General features: G+C 41.7%; 1 long non-coding RNA gene across 1 annotated transcript; it reads right to left on the bottom strand.

The window, feature by feature from the left end:
* Positions 1-1,706: 1,706 nt before the first annotated feature.
* On the bottom strand, positions 1,707-9,063 carry LOC309672260. Its single transcript, XR_014269229.1, has 3 exons — positions 8,965-9,063; positions 1,893-2,018; positions 1,707-1,732 (listed from the first exon to the last, which is right to left on the bottom strand). It is a non-coding gene; the product is annotated as an uncharacterized lncRNA (long non-coding RNA).
* Between the last annotated feature and the right edge of the window lie 3,861 nt (positions 9,064-12,924).

Here is a 12,924-nt window from a genome sequence, read left to right as displayed (position 1 = left end):
GTGACACTGCAGCAACACTTTTCTGATGCTTCATCCAATCTACTGTACCCTTCCTTCGTTGTCAGAGATGCAGTGATGGTAACGCAGTACACATCAAATGTCAGCTGAGAGACAGGCTGTCCCCAGAAGGAGAGCCATCTGAATTGATAAAAGATGAATAACTTGATGTGATCACAAGAATTAACAATACCAAACATGTCTCCGAGAGGCATTTGGCAAGCTCCTGATTGTCACATACATTCAATGAGCTGCTCCTTGCCACAATACTGTCTTCTTTGATATCCTTAGAGAACAGAAAATAATCCAAGTTAGTTGTACCTTTGCCTTACACAGAGGATGCTTTGGCTCTTCTCTGTTCTCATACGTGAGTGATACATATCTATCTATACAGTATAAATCAGAAAATTACTGTCTTTAGCACCTATAATTTGAAAGATTCCTCCTCTAACAAAATTAAACACTTCTGAAATATTGGTCCATGATGTTTAAGAGCCGCTGCTTATAGCCTCATAGGAATCCACATTTCTTCAGTGGGAGACTCTCAGAAGTTTGTGAATAAACAGTTATTTTAAATTTGAGAGTTAAATCAGAAATACCTATTATTTCTGTGAGATTTTAAAAAGACTTTTTTTAAATTACTCCTGACATTGTGGGAGAGCTTTGACCAATCCCTTCCCCGCCCCAAGCCCCAACAGTCAGCTTCCAAAGTGAAGGTGAGGAGGATTCAGATTTCAGAAAATATGAAAGTATTATTGAAAATGGAGGAGTTTATTCTCCATTTTTTCAATGGGGAAAATAAAATTGTGTAAGATTCAAAATCAGATCTTTAACATAGCACATTTTTCATTAACAAAGAAAACCAAGCAATAAACTCCAGCTCCCTGGAAAGAAGCACAGCTATTTGCACAATGTACTCATGTAGGCTCACTCTGCGTTAACATGCACAGCAAGCTGTAGCTATTTTAATGCTTTTTAGCTGCAGCATTCTTACATGTCATTGAAAACATCCGGATTTCCACGAAACAAATCTGTACTCTAATGAGGCAGTTGTCTAGAATACATATTCCTTTACACGTTATCAGATAGGAAGTTTGAAAATGGAACAATGAAATACTCACAAACCAGACCAAAGGTGATGATCCTGTATACCTGGTACAAGGGTCTGCTTATGTCCAAAGTGGCAAATCGTTCCTTCTCTTTGCACAGTGTTTTTTTTATTCTTTGCTTTTTTTCAGGGCTGAACATAAAATCTGGTTTCTTGCCTAGTTCTTTGTATCTATGTGTCTTTGCCTGTTAAAAAGATTTGTTAATGAATATGATTAAGCTGGCACATCCTTAAGTAATATTAAGCTGCTTCAAATATATTCTTCCTAATATACCAGTTCTTTTCTCTGTAGCAAGAGAAGATTTATAAATCTCCTCTCATTTGACCCAAATGAATTTACTCCTTTACACCTTTATAATTAGACTATGTGTATTTTGAATTTATGTAGTGTCCTTCTGCTTTGACCTTCAACACACTTCCCTCCCAGATCTGATTTTCTTGTTGATCACTGGGTCTATCTTCACTTGACTTCCTATAAGGCCATAACCCCAGTGTGGTTTTGCTCTCAGAATGCAAAAATCCCACCTGGGGTTTCATGGGAGGTGCAGTTGCCATTGCAGACTTCTCAGCCAGCCAGCCAGCCTTGTCTCCTCTGGGCACAGGGAGAGCTCACAGCAGGGTCCTCACCTACGAAATGGTGGGAAGCTTAGTTGTGGTACTGCTCTCTCCATGCTTAGAGTTTGTGGCTATCTATGAAGGTTCACACAGACTATCCCGGTTGGGTATTTGCTGCCTCTCCCCGAAGCAGACTGTGACCCCTTCTTCCCCATTTGTGCATTAAACTCACCCAGAGTTGCATCCTAGGTGCGTGTCGTAAGCTTTTTTCTTGATGCAAGGTGCCTATTTATCTCTTTCAGGGAGATTCTTCACGCTTCCTTGTTTCATGCATCCAGAATGGGTGCCTTAGGAGATGCTAAAAAAACCACAAAAAGTCTTCACCAGACAGCATAGCTTGGCTGAACCAAACCACATGTGAATTAGGCTCCACTGACTGTAAGCAGAGCCAAGGAAAACCAGCTTTCTAATGCAGACATTTAAATTAGGCAACAAGATTATTGCCCACACCATCACCTGCACATCGCTCATCCCAAATTCGCTGTTTGGCTTTCACACAAAGGGCACTTCAAAGAGGTGGGAATTACAGCTCGCCTAGATGTAGGAAAGCGCAGGATTTTGTCATGCTCAGGTGAAAATTTTATTTTAACTGCTTATAAACCACAGTCAGGGTGCTACTAACAATGCCTTGGGATAAGTGGCATTGTGACCCTAAGGACTAAAGGAACTAAACTGTATTAAAACATTTAATTTTGGGGACAGACTTGTAATTAACGCAACAGATGATAGTTTATTGAGGGACTGCAAAATACACCAGGACATTTATAATATGGAGGGAAGAGATGCCATCCAGAGGGACCTGGACAGGCTGGAGAGGTGGGCCCAAGCCAACCTCATGCAGTTCAACAAGGCCAAGTGCAAGGTCCTACATCTGGGTCGGGGCAATCTCAAGCACAAATACAGGCTTGGCGGGGAATGGCTGCAGAGCAGCCCTGAGGAGAAGGACCTGGGGGTGCTGATTGACAAGAAGCTCAACATGAGCCAGCAGTGTGCGATCGCAGCCCAGAAGGCCAACCGTATCCTGGGCTGCATCTAAAGAAGTGTGTCCAGCAGGTCAAAGGAGGTGATTCTGCCCCTCTACTCCACTCTCGTGAGACCCCACCTGGAGTACTGCATCCAGCTCTGGAGGCCCCAACATAAGAAGGACATGGACCTGCTGGAGCATGTCCAGAGGAGGGCCACAAGGATGATCCAAGGGCTGGAGCACCTGTCCTATGAGGAGAGGCTGAAAGAGTTGGGGCTGTTCAGCCTGGAGAAGAGAAGGCTCTGGGGAGATCTTATTGCGGCCTTCCAGTACCTAAAGGGGGCCTACAGGAGAGCTGGGGAAGAACTTTTTACTAGGGCATGTAGTGATAGGATGAGGGGGAATGGCTTTAAACTAGAAGAGGGCAGGTTCAGACTGAACATTAGGAAGAAGTTTTTCACTTTGAGGGTGGTAAGGCACTGGAACAGGTTGCCCAGAGAGGTTGTTGAGGCCCCATCCCTGGAGGTGTTCAAGGCCAGGCTGGACATGGCCTTGGGCAACCTGGTCTAGTGGGAGGTGTCCCTGCCTATGACAGGAGGGTTGGAACTCGATGGTCTTCAAGGTCCTTTCCAACCTAAACCATTCTATGATTCTATGATAATATCATTCAAGGCTTGTTTTGCAAGCTGAAGCAATAAAGCTAATTCAATATGTAATTTTATGAAGAGATTCTTTCTTCAGGTCTCAAAACGTGTGTCCATCTTTCCTTTGCAAATAATTTTTTTTATCTTTGCATCAATTTCTCCCACCGTCATGTTTCAAAGAGGGATATTCAGTTATCTAAATGCTGAAGCTGGTTTGGGCACTTGCCGGCTTCGAAGGCATCATGTTCGCTATACATGGGACTGCTTTGAAGGAAGCCTTCCATCTAAAATATTACATCCTTTAGAGCTACATTTTACCTATACTTTATTTGGTCTTTATTTCTAGAAGTTTCTTTCACCTCCCACTGGCATCCAAAGGAAATTTTGTGGCAGGGCTGAGGTAAATTAAAACTGACTCCAACAGGAGAGGGTTATTTTTGTTAATAAAATCAGTAAATGCCTCTGTCAGGAAACTGTGAATACCAGGAAGGACAGTTGCTTCACATCAAGTAAAAATACTGTGTTTATTTAGACAGTACATTTCAATCTACATTCTGGGCAGCGGTCACGAGAGATCCCAGGACATACAGGGGACAATAACTAAGAGTGCTTAGGAAATGTCTGGGTTGGCCCAGGAGAGGTACAGCATCATGAAGACAAGGGAAGCAAGTGTTCCTCCTTTTCAATTTTAGCTGAAGATAAAGTAACAGCAGCACATTGCAGCACCGAGCTCCAAATACAAGCTCTAGAAACACAGGCACAAAAATAACCTAGTTTAGATCTATTGCAAGGTTGACAAGGAAGTTCTTCGAGTCAATCAAACAACCTTCCTTGCAAACCTCGACCTAAAAATGAGCCATAGATGCTTTCTAAACTCAGATGACTGAGTTCCCTTGTCCTGATGATTTACATTTACCTTCCGCTTTGCCCTCTGTGATTCAGCAACTATGAAGCTATCTCTGCTTACAATCTGTAGCCCCCGTAGAAATAGGAGCTATGTGAAATGTCCGCAGGGAAAACACACTGGCTCACATTGCACTGGGCTTTACTCTTTCCTCTAGAGTCACTGTACCTTTGGGTACATCTCTGCTCCGACATATTCGCTCCATCAGCAGTTAAAAGGAAGTCACGGGTAACTTCCTCTGATGTTGGAAGATACAAGCCTGGAGTTTTACTCATGCAGTGCAATATTTATTGAGAGCACCATGAAATCCTGATCCCAGTGAGATAACAGTTGCTGAATTAAGTCATTGCTGACATGGAATTTTTGTCCTTTCACTTAGACATGCTTGGTTCTTAGTTTTAGACATAGTTTTTTCACTAGTGACACCACTGTGCATATTAGCTAAATAACTGAGTGGGACCATCAGATGATGCAGAGGTAGGAGTGTGTTTTGGTAGCAGAATACAAAGTCTGGACTTCAGAGTTGAAATCATCTTCTTTGGAATTATTTGCTTCAGAATTACTTGCTTGGGAATTACTTGACAAGCGAAAATTGCCTTAGATGAATTATGGACTTGGTCCAGCATAGATTAACTTTACTAAATTCATATGAATAGTCTAATTGCTTCTGTAGTTCTCAGCACCTAAATCTCTGCCGTCATACCACTATGCAAAAAAAACCCAGAATGATAAAAACTTAGAAGCATGCTGGAGGACTACTTTGCCATCACTCTTAAACATAAAAAATATTAACATATATAAAGCAACACAACCTTAAGCACAGTAACATACAACAGGCAGAAAACAGCAACGGTTACTAGCTAGAAACTGAGAATTTTCAGTAGCAAAATAACAACTTCTTTCTTGTGACCCTGTCTTGCAACCTCTGCTGTGAACAGAACTATTGATCCAAGAGAGAATGTTTTGCTCAGAGGCATGAATTCAGACTCCCTGTAAGCAGGCAGCTCTACTCGAAGCTTGCTGCCCAGCAGTGTGCTCAAGCCAAGCAGAGATGACCTAATTCACAGTATCCTTATTTTCTGACAGATAAGTCCTAGCCCAACCCAGGTACTGGTTTTCCTTTCAGCTGCATATGTACAATACTTTCTTGTGAGTAATTTCAGAAAATACAGTTCCTCTCTCTCTTGCATCCATCCAGATTTCAGGCCAGCTTTCACTTGCCTTCCAACCCCCTTATCATCTGCAACTGAGTCATTTCCCATGCTTCCTGTAGACTGGATTAATTCCTTCTTTGGCAGATGGGATTTCCCCTCCTACTCTTCCTCCACAGACCTCTTGAGCAAGTCATTTTGCTTCCCTGCCACAGGTTTTCTATCTAACATGAGAATCGGTACACTTCCCTTCCTCGGAACTCTTTTAAGAACAAATCCACTTCTATCTGCAAAATACTGTGATGACTGCCACAGAAAACTATGTAAGCAACATAAACTGTAATGTGCTTTCACAAGAGTATCAATGAACGAATAAATGTATTGCATTTCTCATCCCAGCTAGCCACATCTTAGGAAGAAAAAGTTATAGTCACACCAAGTGGATGCTGATGAACAAGTATCAGCTGCTCCACAGACAGGGCTAGCGTGTCAAGTAAGGGGCAAAAACTGAGGTCTCCTCCATGGAGTTGAGGATTTATGGGGCTCAACCACAGAAGAGAGTAGGAAAGACGTTTAATGGACTAAGCACAGGCAAGCTGGTTTGGGGGACAAAGGCAACGCTGATGAAGAGTAAAGCTTGGAGGCACATTCAGCACCTCATTTTAGCAGGCAGCCCTACTAACTACTACCCATTCCTCCGCAGCCCTGGTCACTCTACAGTGACAGAAAACAGTCTCCTGAGAAAAACTGCAACACTATAGAGAGCGCTGAGGTTAATGAAAATGTCATCCAGCTCTCCACTTGGCACTTGGACTGTGCCAATATTGACCAAATTGCTGATGTTATTAAATAGACTCCCTTTCATTTGAAATGCAAACAAGTAAATATTAGCGCTACCTCTAATGAGACTTGGAGAATGCACATACCAAAAAAACCTCTTTTCATTACCCTTATGCATTGCTGAGAGCGTACAGAGCATTTGGAAATGATGTGCTATATTTCAGCAAGATTAGACCCAATTATAAGAAAGCTGAAAGTAGAAACAACTTGCAGTTTATGCTGGACAGTAGCTTATGAATTGAAAGTGATATTGAAATGCTCTGTACTCATGTTTCGTCTGTATTTTCTCAGCTCAGAATTAAGGTCTGAAAAGCTTTCCATGCAGTCACAGGTGTGTGAGAATATTTCAGTGCTCCCAGGACAGATGTGCCTGAGAAACTTCAATGTACCTCCCTGCGATGAATGAGACAGGACTCAAAGACATCAGAACTCTCTTGACTTCCAAGGATGCTTTAAATTATTTTCACAGTCATGCAAAACCAAAGAGGATCTAACCCCACCCTTACTTTATACACATTTTTTGTAACGAGTAGGGACTCCTTCTTTGGAGGGTAAATAAAATATTTACAGTCTATAAATCTTGAAAACTGCTTTCCCTTTCAGCAGCAGATCTACTTTCCTGGCCTGCTCCAGGGCAGATTGGGTAACAGTCTCCAACTCATCTCCTAGCCCACAAGGTTTATGTATTTATAGAACATCTTGGACAAGATTTTGTGGTTTACATACAATTTTCTGCCAGAGAGGATACTGAACGCTTCTCCAACAATACAAATAAAATTCTGTGTATACTGTTATGAGAGGCTTTTGTAATACTGCTTTGTAGTACACAGACTTTTTCTGTTGGCTTCGCTTACATCTGTTATCTTTTATGGGCTCTGAACCACTCACATTTCTGAATCCTTTGCATTATTCTTAATACCATTGTGGCTGAGATGAGAGCTGGGTTTTTACATGGTACTTTACTAGCAGGACATGCATGTTGAAACAAATCGTAATGCTAGGAATTTGTATCTTCAAAGTGCTGTTCAAATACAGAAAGTAAAACTTTGCACCATTGGGGTGAGGAACCAAGAAGTATTTATTCCTATTTCACTGAGGACTTAGAAACCGACTCGCTGAAGTTGACGCTGTGCCCAAAAAAGCTTAGTGCGCAGCCCAGGTGGGATCCCAAAGCTGATCCTCACCTCGCAGTCCCAACCACACCAAGCAGGGAGAAGGCTCCTTGTATTTTGCAAATGGATAGTTGCATTTGAAGAAGCTCTAATCCTATTTTGAACCATAAAAACACACCCTTCGGTGCATGGCAGGGGAGGGGAGGTTCCCACATAATCTCAGAAGTTGCTGGGCTAAATTTCTCCCTGTCCAACACCATGGAGTTGGGCAAAGGTGAACTTCCTCCAGTACTTCTTTAGCTGTACACACAAGCTTATGTATGGCATTCAGTCTCCCTTCTGGTCACAGTATAGAAAATATAGATAACACTTAGATAACACTTAATCCAGTTAAATGGAATAAGATTAATGGAGGTAGCTATTTTCTTAAAGGAATTAGAGGGGCACAGGTGGTTGTGGAGATGAGTTGAATAGTCTCGATCCCCAGTTATTGGGATGTGTGTTAGGATGTTTAGGAGTCTGATTTGGTCCTCATTGAAACAGAAAAACTCTCATCCTCTCCTTCTTAATAACTTGGATCTGCTCAATCTCTTAGTTACTCTGTTTTTTTTGTTTGCTTAACTGTTCCACCTGCAGCTAAAGTCACAAGTGTTGGCATCTGCTAAAGAGTACAAATAGGTTGGTCTTTTTCCTCCACCTTCATCACATTAAACAAGCTAATAAAATATCTGGTCCTGCTCATCCAGACACCTCAAAGCCTGCCATGCAGTAGATCAGCATAAAGAAGACATTTGAAAACAGAGCGACATCCATTTAGACCACACAACACCATGGCTGAGCAACGTTTGTGGCCTGCTGCTGACAGATACCCTCAGATACACCCTGTTTTCAGCCAGTCCTTAAATTTCAGATTTAATCAGATTTTTAGACCGCACAAACATATTTGGGGAAAAGAATTATGGAGATGCACAGGGACCAAAAGAAAGGTTTTGAACAAAGCTGATGACACAATGTTCTTTCATTTATGAAAGGCTTTGCGAGATGGACATCGGGTACTGAGAATTGCCTTCCCCTTTTTGGTCAACAGTAGAAGTCACAATTAGCGCAAGATGAAGGTTTGGTTTTGCTCCACACCTTTGAACTGCCAACAGCAGTTCATGGGGGAGAAGACAGCCCCACGGCAACAGAGGAAGGAAATAATGCTTTGTATTTCTTTATCGTAGCTGTCCAAAGTTGTGATATCTCCCTTTACCATTGCACAGACAGTGAAAAGCACGGTATTTTAAACTCCAGATGAAGTGCTCCACCTCTGAAGATTATCAGAGGCTTGTTTAAGTATCTTTAAAGCATTTTCTTTCAACCTGGCTCAATCCAGCTTTTCTTTAGCATCGCACCTGGACCTCTGAGTCACGGTGAACTTCAGAGACTGGCAGTTCTTTCCCCCTCCCTTCTCCAAAGAGCACATACACACACAGACACAGACACAAAACAAACAACAAACCCAGTAACAGATGTTTTCACCATCTCAGGCATAGTACATCGTAAAAAATTACCCTGCTACAATGCTCGGAGGTAGGTTAATATTTAGTTTGGCTTACAGTTTCTTCAGACTCCTGGGGCAGTACTTACTTTAAGGGAGATGCTTCCATCTTTTTTGAAGCCTGGAGCACCCCATCCCACCAGCAGCAGGCTGCAGATGTTGTTGGAGCTGATGCAGAGAGGTTGCAGCTTTCCTTTCTTCTCCTGTATCACTGTTGGTAAGACTTTCATCTCTTACCCTCCTCCCAGAAAAGGCTGCATTATCTCTATATTTAGCTTGATCACCTGGGTGGGTATTAATACCGCACGCTTCACACAGTCATGTGCCTGACTCCTACCTCTGCTGTGGCTCAGCAATTTAAGGGAGCTGTTAGTGACCCTCAGTTGGTTTTGCAAAACTACAATAACACGGACTGTCACAGGCTTTGACTGTGGAAGAAATGCCTATCTTTTTTTTTCCTGAGGTCAGATTCCCTTCCATTCCCCATGACCACCAGTGACAGACATTCTTCTCAGTAGACACTGTCCTTTTGCCATGAAAAGCACAAGTTCACCCACATACAGACTTGCTTCTCTTCTCCTCACAGAAGTCCAAATTTGGGCTTTTTTTGTGATGGGGAGGGCAGGAAACAAGCACCCTATCAATCCATTTGGCATCCTGCACGAGAACAAGGGACACCAGTAGATTTTCTGCATAGTACTTCAGAGACAAGTTATACCAAAGCAGAGTCAGGGAAGACCAGGTGAGATGTTCAACCTTCCTCACATCAGCCTGCAGACCTAACCTGACTTTCCCCTCACCTGGGTCTGTTGTTCAGAAACAGAAGCAGCTGGTGAGAAGACTGGACACCCACCCCACACCACAGAGGTCTTTGGACCTCAAAAAAAGGAATATAATTGAATTTTGTGAAAATAAATAACACAGGTCTACTTTTCGGTACTGCCCTTCACTGGTTTGAGAGTGGCCAGAATGCTTTCATGACATTTTCAACTAAAGATGAGCCCCACCATGGCCTCTCACTGGGATGTATAAATTTTTGAGTTGGATGTTGAATATGAATTTCTAGATCCAAAATAGTCTTCATTGTTTGAACATTAGCTTAAAATGATGGAAAGCCAATTTTTTCATTCTGCTTAAACATGCGTAAATAACAACCAAACTATGTATCATATTTTAACACAGTTCAATGGAAACTCTAAGTCTGATTTGGCCTCAAACCAAACTAAACTTACCCAGAGCGAACTCCTAAGTGATTTTCAATTTTTAATCACCATGAGTGTCTATTACGACTTTCTTGTAGATTTTTTCAAAGTGTAAGCTCAGATACCTGCCTTTTAATCCCTCCTATTTCTATCCCAATTTGTCTTTCTGCCTCTGCGCTACAGAGATGATTAAGACAAGACTGCCAGCAATATCCTGCCTCCCTTTTTGGAAGGAATATTCTTCTTTCTACTAAATTTTGTTTCTACTTCCTCTAAGAGACAGACTTTTGAGGACCCCAGGGATCAAGTGAGTTTGTTTTGATAATGAACTGAAAACACTTTTGGGGGTAATTACTGCTGAAGTGGTAGCATTTCCACATATCTCTGGGTTGAACAATGACAGTTCTGGAGGAGGATGGACAAATAGACACTAACAAAGCAGGCAAGCAAGAAAGGCAAAACTTTTTACATGCTTATTGAGGGAAAGCTCCCCAAAATGATGATGGAATTATTGCCTTCCTAAAGACCATCGAATTGCCCCTTGGAGATGGATTCACCTCACATGACATCAGACATCAGAAGTTAGGTGCCTGTGCTCGTGCTAGATATCCCAGCAAAACACAAGCCTCCAGGAGGTCATTCATTTCATCTTAAGATAAACCAGCCTTTGGAGGTCCTTATTTCTCTCCACTGACTTTAAAAGGAGCCATGGATGATTAGCTGTAGCACAGACATCTGAGATGCCTAGGATAAGGCAGACAAATCCTACCCTACAGCTCTGTATCATAACCTATGTATAAAAATTACAATAAAAATGCATTTGTGATTAATCACATATCCATACAAGTTGTGAAATTCAACATAATAGTTCCCTTATCAACTATAATACACACTTTCTGTCAGTTTAATGTTTTCTGTAAAGGTGCATAGCAACAATCGCTCCAAAGGAGCTGAGCGTTTTGGACCAAGTTACAATTTCTAAGGGAATCATAACTTTGCCTTGATTTGAATGCAATTAAATTCTCTGCCATAATAGCAGTGTAAAGACAAAGAATATTTTTTCTTTATTTCCTCATCTTAGAAACTGAAAGGGAATAACACACAGTGTTGCACAATGAAATAGTCCTGCTATCCCATATGGACAGCAGTATTCTCAAGTCAGTGTATTCTCCTTTCTGGCATGAAAAGTGATGCAAACAAATCCATTTATCTATTTCTTTTTAATGCCCACTTTCAATGCATGCAAAGAAGGAAGTCATGTTAGCAGTTGAAACATGGCCTCTTAGCTATGGCTTGTAGTTTTGCTCCCCAGGCCCACCCTGTGCTTTAGACTACTTTACGGAATCATTGTTTGCTCCTGTCTTCTCATCTGTAAAAGAGATGCAGAGACCTGAGACCTTTATCTCACAATAAAAGTTGTGTTCAGGTTTAACTTTGCACATGGTGCACAGGCCCTTGCTGCAATTCTGATCAATGGCTTGGGTAGAACACAAATGATGACTTCACCCATGACAGCTTTTACTCTTTGAAGCAATTCTTCAACCAGTTACAAATTTGGAATGTTTTTTTTTTCTGGTGCATTAAAATACCTGAAAAAAAAAACCAACCTAGTTCTTTATCATTGTTATAGCCACCAGTTTTTGCTTTATGTTCTTGCAAACAGTATTTTTATGGGCCCCTGAAAGACTGATTTCCTTAAAATTTAATAATGCTTATCTCCTAATATAGTAGTCTCAATATTCAACATTGGTGGTAAAGACCTTATCATAACAAGTAAACTGCTAATATTCTATCACAGCCATTCTGCCAAGGAACCATTACATAGCAACTCTGACCTCCCATCACATCAACCCAACCCTTTCCCAAATACCCAGACAACAAAATGCAACTGTACCCTGTATGAAGGATGGCTCCCCAGTAACCCTTCCTATATAAGCCAAGGTCTTGGCAGCCTCCTTTGAGGCATTTTCCATAACAGCATATCCAAATGGATGTGGTCTGTAGTCATCAGGAGCCTGTATGAGCTGGTAGTGAAGACCCCAAAGTTTTGGTGTACGGGGGGGTATCTCTGTGTGGGACAATATCCCTTTTTCTAACTTAACTTAAAACTCTAACTTAAAATGGGCTTTAACTTAAAACTGTGTATATTTCTGATGGAGGTGAGTGGGAGTGGGCCTGTGCTTTGCAAACACATCTGCCAGAAGAAGAAATCACTAGTGAGCAGTGTCCCTCAATGCTCCCACCAGGAGATGGCCACCTTTCCAGAGGAGAAGGTAGAGCTGCTCACATAAACGCTCTCTCTATAATTTAGCATCAAAATGAGCTGTGTTAAAGTTTAAGGGGCTTAAACAGAAAGTCATGCTAGCCTAACTGGTACTGAGAAACAAGGTTAGACTAGAAGAAAATGTTCTTGGCTTTTTGACGCTAACTCAGTAACAAGCATAACTCGGCATGTGCTTTGGATCCAATTCTGCACCATGAAAGTCAAAGGGATCTTTTGCTGGTGACCTAAACAGGACCATAGTACCCAGTCCTTGCTTGTCACTAATTTCCTGTGTTTTCAGATAGTAGATTGCCTTGTTAGAGAAGTAGTATAGCAAACGGTGGGGGTTTCTGACAAATTGTGCCTCCAGGCATGCAAATCAACTTGATCTTGGTTGGTTTATCTTCTTATAGTATAGGCACATGGTCTACAACTGTAGCCCCAGCACAAACCATATTTTAGGCGAAGAAACTCAATGTATTAACTTTAGCAGTATCTGTGCTGCATCCAAATGTTGAACAACTAAAACCGAAAGTTTCTGCTTCTTCTTTACTCTCTCTGCCTTTGCCTGAAATTAATAGACA

This window comes from Vanellus vanellus, assembly GCF_965231255.1.
Source record: "Vanellus vanellus genome assembly, chromosome: 5".
Lineage (NCBI taxonomy): Eukaryota > Metazoa > Chordata > Aves > Charadriiformes > Charadriidae > Vanellus > Vanellus vanellus.
This window is presented reverse-complemented; position numbering and strand designations above follow the sequence as displayed.